General features: G+C 47.8%; 1 long non-coding RNA gene across 1 annotated transcript; it reads right to left on the bottom strand.

Moving 5' to 3' along the window:
* Positions 1-4,408: 4,408 nt before the first annotated feature.
* LOC116101495 lies at positions 4,409-6,184 on the bottom strand. Its single transcript, XR_004122856.1, has 2 exons — positions 5,996-6,184; positions 4,409-4,518 (listed from the first exon to the last, which is right to left on the bottom strand). It is a non-coding gene; the product is annotated as an uncharacterized LOC116101495 (long non-coding RNA).
* Between the last annotated feature and the right edge of the window lie 2,107 nt (positions 6,185-8,291).

Genomic DNA, 8,291 nt, shown 5'->3' with positions numbered 1-8,291 from the left:
GGTAAAGTTCCCGAGCAAATGAAAAACCTCATCTCAAACCAGTAGTGGGAAGAGCCTGGGACCAACACCTGAGGTTGCTCTCTAACCTCCACCGTGCACCACAAACACCCACCTCCCATTTACAGGGACATATCCCCAAGTGTTGCGAACGTTATCCCGCCATCTCTCCTGCCCCACCGGTGTCCCTGCTCTAGTATCGGTTAAGTCCTGGCGGAGTCCAGCTCAGTGTGTTCTCACCACTGAGCTACTCTCTCCCAGCTAGCGAGTTCATCTCGCTTCTAAGCAATGCCCCACACCCCACGATCATCCATCTCAACACCTAATTACCCAGAATAATTAAGACTCTTGAGCTTATAGTTAGCCAATTAGATTTATGTATATTTAAAATCACAATTACATGATGCCAATACAGTAATTTCAGAGCCAGTTGGTAATAATTAAAGCTGTATCCTAATATTCTCACCTTGTGAACATCTTAGCTACTTGTGGCTGTTTAAAACCACGTGGAATCAGGATCATCTTATGGTCCGTCTGCCTCCATGTTGGCTTCTCCCCCTCCTCTCTTCCTGCGACCTCTCTCTGTCCCCCAAATTCCCATGCCTCCCTTTTCCTGTCCAATCGCAGGCCTGCCACTGCCCTAATGTGATTGGGCAGAGAAAATCCTGCAACACAGGAGCTGCAGCCCAGGGTTCTGAAGTTGCCTCCTGCCATGAGCCACAAGCATGGCTCCCCTCTCTCTGCTGCTGTCCAATCCTCCTGCCAGTGCTTCAGGTAGGACAGACTCTAGTTGAAGAGGATGTTGGGGTGCCTTTGCAATTCAGGGAAGACCCTTGGACAAAGTCAGAATGGACTCTAGGGGCCAGTTCACCATGTCCCATATGCTAGGTGAGCACACAGTTTGACAGTGACAGTCACAGCAAAGCCAAGTAGGAAGAGAGAAACCTCGGTCCATTCAGGTTATGACCTTGAGTTCTCTTGACCCTGTAGGAAGCCATCCTGACTTCTCAGAAGGCTGGAGAATGAGACCACAGTGGGTAATGGAGAGGAGAAACCAGTCGGCAGGGGATGCATCTTAATGCCTCTTAAAAGCCCAGGGAGGGGAGCTGACTTATTCTGGATCACATAACATTGGGGCGGGAGATAGACAGGCCTTGAACCCTGCCTACCCAACTCTCATCTTTTAGCCTTTACCTAGCCGCCATTAAGAACTTGTGGACTCTCACTGTCCTGTAGTACTCGCACGGGCTGCCAGGAGGGTCTCACAGCCCCTCTTTACATAAGTCCTCTAAAGTGGCCAATTGATCTGAACCCACGAGGCAGCTGAGGTGCCTGTGGATGTGCCCAGCTGAGAAGCTCTCAGAACGCATTTCCCCTGGCAGACCTGGTGGAGCCTGGGTGTGTATGAATAACTCAGGACCGGAGCCTGGCTGGTGGGGAGCTCAGAGCCAGCTTTGAAAACACCCTAGGGGCTCTCTCTGAGTGGCACAGTGAAATGTGGCCACACCGGTTCAGTCTATTTTAAGCTTCGGAAACCAAGGGAGGTGAAGCCGGGTGAACCAGTGAGCTCCTGGGCAGATGAGTTCCAGGCTAACTCTGGGTGGCTCTAAGGTCACCTTGGGGCCCTCTCGTGCCTCCGTGCTTTGTTCTTCCTGTTTCCCTTTGGATAGACGGAAAGGAGTCGCATTGGAGGGACACTCCGTTTAGACAGAAAAATGGAGAGGATGTCGTCTGCTAGGACCTGGTCGCTGTCTTTAAGTGGATTTTTCACCTTACGTAATCGAGTGCCTTGAGGGGGTGTCCAACCACTGTCTCTGCCTCTCATGGAAAGGAATGGAAGCTCAGAGAAAGCAAAGCTCTTCCTCGAGGTCACCTATAGAGCAAGCTATGGCTTGAAGTCCACAGAGAGGCATTGGGGGCACTAGCATCACATGTGAGGTGTCTGCTCTCTACCGCCACGTCACAGGTCTCACGCCCAGCAGTGGCCAGAGCTCCTTTTACCACAAGTAAGCTGCATTCATTGGGTTTGTCTATAGCTTAGAACGCTTTGTTCTAACAGCTCCATTGCTCAGATGACAAAGCCAAGTCTTGATATCCTAAGTACATTTTCTTTGGAACCACACAGCTTCCAGATTCTCCCTCAGGACTCTTGTTTGGGGTTTGGACATGATGGTGAGCGAGTGAGCGAGGAGAGAGAGAAAGGGCAGAGTATCAAATCTACGACTGAGGAGGAAAAACATGGAGGGTGTAGAATCCAGGCATCACGAATCATTGGCTTTGTCTTAAGTACTTAGATAATGCCGTTTTAGTTTGTGTTGTGAATGTGTGTGTGAGTGGGTTTGTATGTGAGTATGAATGTGTGTGTGTGTGTATGTAAGTATGTGTGTGAGAATGTGTTTGCATGTGTGTGTGTCTATGTGTGCATGCTGTGTGTGAGTGTGTATGTATGTGTGTATACATGTGTATATGATATGTATTGTGTGCTGTACATGCATGTTTGCATTTGGAAGCCTGAGGTTGATGTTGAATGTCTCACTCAGAGACTCCCCACCAGGTAGGTGTCTCACTCAGCCTGGAGCTCCATGTTTTGGCTTGTTTTTCCAGGGATCCCCTGCCACATCCCCCCACATCCCAAGATTACATCCTGGCTATCATGCCCACAGGGCTCTTTTGTAGGTCCTGGGGACCTGAACTCTGGTCTTTTATGTTTGTATAACTACCTCACCTATAAAGCCATCTCTCCAGCCTAGATTACATTGAACTGAGAGGACAGGGGAAAGTGATCTCACCTTAATTCCTTGACTTGATCTCCTCCTTCCATTAGATCAGGAATGTGCACCAATCTTTTTTTCTGTGTCACAAACCTGTAATCTCAGCATGGCAGAGGTTGAAGTAGGCAGATTATGAGTTCCAAACCAGCCTCAGTCACATGATGAACTGGGCTGTCTCAAAACAACCACAGCTAGGTGCTGAGAACACAGAGATGAATAAAACTGGATTTGAACACTGCCAGAGCCCATACTCTAGGAAGAGGGGGAAATACATGGGAGCTCACCTCTAAAATATGTCAGCAGACCAGAACACACCACACAGGTGGTGACAGCAGTGCTGTGGTCACTGGCTTCTGCTTCAGTGGGGGTGTTAAGCTTCACAGAGCTCTCTCTCTCTCTCTCTCTCTCTCTCTCTCTCTCTCTCTCTCTCTCTCTCTCTCTCTTAGTGTGTGTGTGTGTGTGTGTGAGAGAGAGAGATATACTTTTTTTTAAAAAAATGGAGGAACTTTTTACTAAAAACTAAAATTATTATAGAGTTGTAATACAATATCTGGCAAAAGCAGCTCAGAGAAGGAAAAGTTTATTTTGGCTTAGGTTGAAAGGAAGTCTTGTTGACAGAACCTGAGGCAGCTGGTCACATTTCATCTGCCAGCAGGAAGCAGAGAGGTGAATGCTGGTCCTCAGCTCAGGACCCCAGCCTAAGGGATGGTGCTGCCCACAGTTTCTGGCTCTTCCCAATTCAATCAAACTAATCTAGAAACTCCCTCTCAGACCTGCCCAGGGCTTGTTCCCAGGTGATTCTGAATCCTGCCATGGTGACCACCCACATAAGCCATCTCAGGTATAAAGGGAGTTGGGGTCAATAGTGAAAACCAAGAACAACACAGATGGCCCATGGCGATGGTTTGCTTACATTTAGGAGGTGTGGACTTGTTGGAGTAAGTGTATCACTGTGGGTGTAGGCTTTGAGACCATCGTCCTAGCTGCCTGGAAGCCAGTATTTTCCTAGCAGCCTCCAGATGAAGATGTAGAACTCTCAGCTCCTCCAGCACCATGACTGATGGATGCTGTCTTGTTCACACCTTGATGATAATGGACCCAACCTCTGAATCTGTAAGTCAGCCCCAATTAAATGTTGTCTTTATAAGAGTTGCCTTGGTCATAGTGTCTGTTCACAGGGGTAAAACCCAAACTAAGACTTATCCATCATCCTAGTACAACCAGTAAGCCATGTGTTTCCTTTCTATACTTCCCCAAATTTGCAGCCCCAAGTTAACGTCTTAGGAGATAGATGTTTTTCTTGAGTGTTGGACAGTTAAGTGGGCAACATTGTATTCCTTTGAGCTGTGAAGGAACCTTAGGTCCACTGATACAGGTCCATCCTCATTTCTTATTTTGAAGTCATGCTTCTCGACTATATGAAAAGGAGTTAGTATGACCCTGGCCTTGATGGTAAGTGTTTCAGTTCTGTTTGTCCCATAGTGTGGTGCACCCAATGGCCTATTCCCTTTCCTTTCCCTCAAGCCAGAGAAACTCAGGACAATGGAACTCTGTATGTCTTTGTGTCCCAGAAAGCTCATCCCAAGCTGACAGGAAGTACCAGGCATTCAAATGCTGCCGCTCACGGTTTAAGTTGTTGGTAGTGAGAGAATATATTTCTGTTTTTATTTAGCGCTCTACAGTTTTCCCTGCCACAGTATTCAGTGAGCATGATTCAGCCTCCAGCCTTGCTCCACAAGGAGTGTCCAGCCTAGAAAAGAAAAAGTAATTGATGAGAGTCCTACAGAATAGTTACCTTGGCTCTGGCTGGTCCTGCTGGGTCAGAACAATTGACGATTGGCAAGCCCCATGTTCTCCACAGGCATGAAGGGAGAAATGAAGCCTTCTTTGGGGAAGGTATGATTCAGAATGTCAGAAATTCTGGGCTTGAATGGAAGGCCTCAGGGGGACATTCAGACAGTGGCCTTATTCTGTGTTATGAGGCCGAAGGGTGATTTTTGAGAGGCAAGCTTGGCAGAAGAGTCAAATCCCTTTACTGAACTCCATCTAGGTTAGATGGAGCATTGGCAAATGTGAGGACCTGAATTCTTTGGGCACTTCCTGCCCCGGTAGCTGATAGCTCTCCTGACCATCCCCTGGGAAGAAATAGGGTAATGAATGAATCCAGTGCATGAGAGAGACTAAAAATGGCCGACAGGGTGGGGCAAGGGTGGGAGAGAACGGGGTCCTTGCTACTGATCCACGGCAAATGCTATACCAGTTATTATCTGCTCTAAGCCTAGAGCAGAAGTGCCCGATGGCCCAGTAATGTGCTCTCTGCCCTGCCCAGGCTGGTTTTACATCACAATGGCTGATCTAGGCTGTTATCCAAGTATTGGGATGTTGCTGTACACCCTGTGTCCTGGCTGATAGACTTGGAAAAGGTTTCCCCTTGGATTTCCAGTTTAGGCCAGCAGCAGGGATGGGACTCAGGCTGTGTGTTACCCAGGAGGCTAGACAAGCATTTCCTCTGGCAGGCCAATCATTCTCACAGAAAGGAACCTCTGCTGGTCCTAGGCGGCCTTGCTGGCCACACTCCCCAGCCCAGGATCGGGTTCTTTCATGCACTGAGGATAAAGGAGGGACTTTTCACTCTGCATGGGTCACTAGGAGATTTTGCAAGCCGTCATATTTGCATGACTTCCTCCAGGCCTCACCCTTCTCATCCGTCCATGAGCCCAGCGCCAGGTTGTGCATCCTACTGGCAAGGGCAGAAGCTTGCTTGCTGTTCCACACTATAACGGAGCTTTTGAAGTTTCCTAATCTCTCTAAAAGGAGATAGCAAGAATTTAATACCTTTTTTTTTTTTTAAAGGAAACTACTGATAAAGAAGCTGTGACATAAGCAAAGAAAAATGTAAGTGCTTTTGAGAGCAATACAAGCAGCAAACAGGGAAATGCCCTAAGACCTGACCTGTAGTGTGCCTGCCTGGGTGGCTCATGTCCCTTCTCACAAAGGCGAATCTCTTGTTTGCCTGTTGCTGTTATACAGAGATATAACTTAGCGAGGGAAAGGAATTATAATTACTATTATTAGGGGTTGTTTGGTTTGGTTTGGTTTGGTTTAATTTGGTTTGTTCTTCCAAAATAGCTCTAAAATAGAATGTCCCAGGGCAACTTAATCTCTTATGTCAACATACAGCCTACACAATCCCCACAGACACACCTAGGCCTCAGAGTCTCACTCACCTTCTCAGAAGGAAGTCAATCTCCTATCAGTCCTGACAGAACAGTCCAATTGCAGAGCTCACAGGCTTTCCCGGGTGGGCCACTGAGTCCTGAAGCCAAGGAGGGACAAGACCCAGAGGCTGGAGAGGAAGGGAGAGTTTAAAGAGCCGCAAGGAGGGCAAGGGGCCTTCACACATGGCTGGCCAAAGTCTCCAACACCTGTGAGTCTTGGGAATTGTAGCACAATTAGCATGGGTGTGAGGGTTGCTGACACAGCATTGTTTCCACACAGAAAGAGGTCAAGTCTGATCAGAACAAGCCAACCCTGGCCTCTCCCTTCCCAGTGGTAAACAAAAGAAACCCCATACACAGTAGGGACGTATCTCAACCCCTTGACCCATGGTCTCATGTTATTAGATTTTAATCCTATCCCAGGAGCCTGTGAACCACCTCACACTATCATCCTACCCCAGGAGCCTGTGAACCACCTCACACTATCATCCTATCCATCCCAGGAGCCTGTGAACCACCTCACACTATCATCCTATCCCAGGAGCCTGTGAACCACCTCACACTATCATCCTATCCCAGGAGCCTGTGAACCACCTCACACTATAATCTCATTTACTGAGACAGGCTCTTCGTTTGTTTTTCATTTGCTTTACAGACAGGGTCTCACTATGTAACTCTAAGCAGCCTGGAACTCTCGATACCTGAGCTCTTCCTACCTCTGCCTGCTCAGATCTGGGGTCACAAAGACGCATCCCAGGTCTCTTTAGCAACTCTTTGAGCCGGGCATGGTGGCGCATGCCTTTAATCCTAGCACTTGGGAGGCAGGGGCAGGAGGATTTCTGAGTTCGAGGCCAGCCTGGTCTACAGAGTGAGTTCCAGGACAGTCAGGGCTACACAGAGAAACTCTGTCTTGAAAACAACAACAACAACAAAAACCAAAAAAAACAACTCTTTGAGTTTCAATTTGAGAGTTGCCAAATCTCCTTTGAGAAGGCCACACCCACAATTGGATACATCTTACCCTTTGCCAGCCCCAACCTTTCTCTTAATTTCATGCTTAAGTTTCTGCTAACGTCTCTTCTTAATGGAACCCCAGCTGCACTCCACACCAATGTACGCTGAAATTCACTTCCAAGGGGAAGTCAGATATGTCATCTTCACTGAGCATAGAGGTCTCTGGAAAAGGTCCCTCAGGCTGCTGCAAGCAGAACTTAAGCTGTATCTTTGGCTGCAGTCCCACTGTCACCAATAGATCCTTACCTTTTCATACAGAGGGGCAGAAACCAAAGAGGGCGTGAACTGATTGCCTCTTAACTAGGAAATGGTGACCCCTCAAAGAATAAACAATGCTGTTTTCAGAAGAGTGTGGAAGTAACAGATCCACAGCAACTTCTACTGCAGGAAGCATTGGAGGAGCCTGTGCAGCCCTTCTGGCCTCCCCTCTCACAGATGCCCCTCTTCCAGTCTGTTGTTGCTGGAGCATCTCCTACTTTGTAATCCCTCTGTGGTTCTAGTTCATGCTGGGATACAACCAACAGAAACCCTGGTCCAGCTAATTCATCCTCTAGGAAGATTGAGGACCACAAAATCATCATCAGTTAAGTGATCTTGGGATAGAGAGGGATCCAGAGTTCACATCTTTACCAAGACTGAAGTTGGTGCTTTGAGATGTTGTTAGAAGTCCTTTCCATGTTAGTGAAGTACCGATCCCGAGATTCCACGGGTGATGGAATGACCCAAAAGCCTTCTGGCCATATTCAATTCACTCTGCTTCAAATCTTCCACAAGAATTCAGGATCACAGTAACGGCTAAGGGGAGGGACAGAAGGGGAAGTGTTTGGGTTTGACTCTTGATTGTGTGAATGGAGACATTCAATATCATCTTCATGGAGATTCAAGAATAGGGGTCGATGGGCTTAGAGAGCAGAGATGGGAGTTGATTCTGGATTCAGGATAGGCATGCTACTAACACATTTCCTCTTTGCACAGCGCTTACTACAAATGCATCCATGTGGTCGCATACTCCAGTTATGCTACAAGAGAAATGGTCCTCTCATCCACAGCTGTGCCCCCACCCTCATGCAAAGGAAACGCTCCTTTCATTTTAAACCCGGGTTTCCTGGACCCTCACCTTAAGTTCTAACAAGTGTAAACGTCTGTAAACTCAAGCCTGCTCTTATCAGACTTACCCTCACTTGCTTCTCTGGGTCCTCTGTCCCTGAGTCTGCTTGCCATGAGCCTGACCATCATTGTCCTGACAATTCCATATCCATCATATGAGGAGAAGGAAGAAGAGAGGAGGAGG

The sequence above is a fragment of the Mastomys coucha genome, unplaced genomic scaffold (genome assembly GCF_008632895.1).
Source record: "Mastomys coucha isolate ucsf_1 unplaced genomic scaffold, UCSF_Mcou_1 pScaffold21, whole genome shotgun sequence".
In the NCBI taxonomy this organism is placed as follows: Eukaryota; Metazoa; Chordata; class Mammalia; order Rodentia; family Muridae; genus Mastomys; species Mastomys coucha.
Note: the sequence above shows the minus strand (reverse complement) of the source record. Positions and strands in the feature narration are given on the sequence as shown.